The 368-nt window shown below is 40.5% G+C and overlaps 1 protein-coding gene across 1 annotated transcript in view; it reads right to left on the bottom strand.

The window, feature by feature from the left end:
• The window catches only part of LOC119586454 (CD59 glycoprotein-like), a 93129-nt gene extending 92825 nt beyond the window's left edge, over positions 1–304 (bottom strand). Inside the window, exon 1 of the mRNA XM_037935186.1 lies at positions 230–304. The gene's annotated coding sequence lies outside the window, so the exon portion shown is untranslated. The remainder of the gene's footprint in view (positions 1–229) is intronic.
• Between the last annotated feature and the right edge of the window lie 64 nt (positions 305–368).

The following is a 368-nucleotide window of genomic DNA, read 5'->3' as shown; positions in this document are numbered from 1 at the left end:
AGTACGAGTCGAAAGGCAGGAAATATTACTATTTACTGAATGCAGCACATTGCATATCAATCATAAACAACTTTCCCAAATATAGATCCTACCCTCCCACCCCCACAAAAAAGATGGATGATATGGCAGCACGATACTACACACATCCATTGTTTACGCACTTGATCAATCATACGCCGGGAATAGAACAAAGCCATATGCAATAAACCGAACACCGCAATGGACTCACCTAATGTGAACACGTTATGATGCGTTCGAGTGTGAAGAGACAATGGCTAAATCGGTGTTCGGTTCTGCGCACGCCTGAAAAGAAAGACAGAAAAAATGTTTTTGATGTCGATAATGTTCAATGATACATACATACATAC

This window comes from Penaeus monodon, chromosome 21 (assembly GCF_015228065.2).
Source record: "Penaeus monodon isolate SGIC_2016 chromosome 21, NSTDA_Pmon_1, whole genome shotgun sequence".
Taxonomy (NCBI): domain Eukaryota; kingdom Metazoa; phylum Arthropoda; class Malacostraca; order Decapoda; family Penaeidae; genus Penaeus; species Penaeus monodon.
This window is presented reverse-complemented; position numbering and strand designations above follow the sequence as displayed.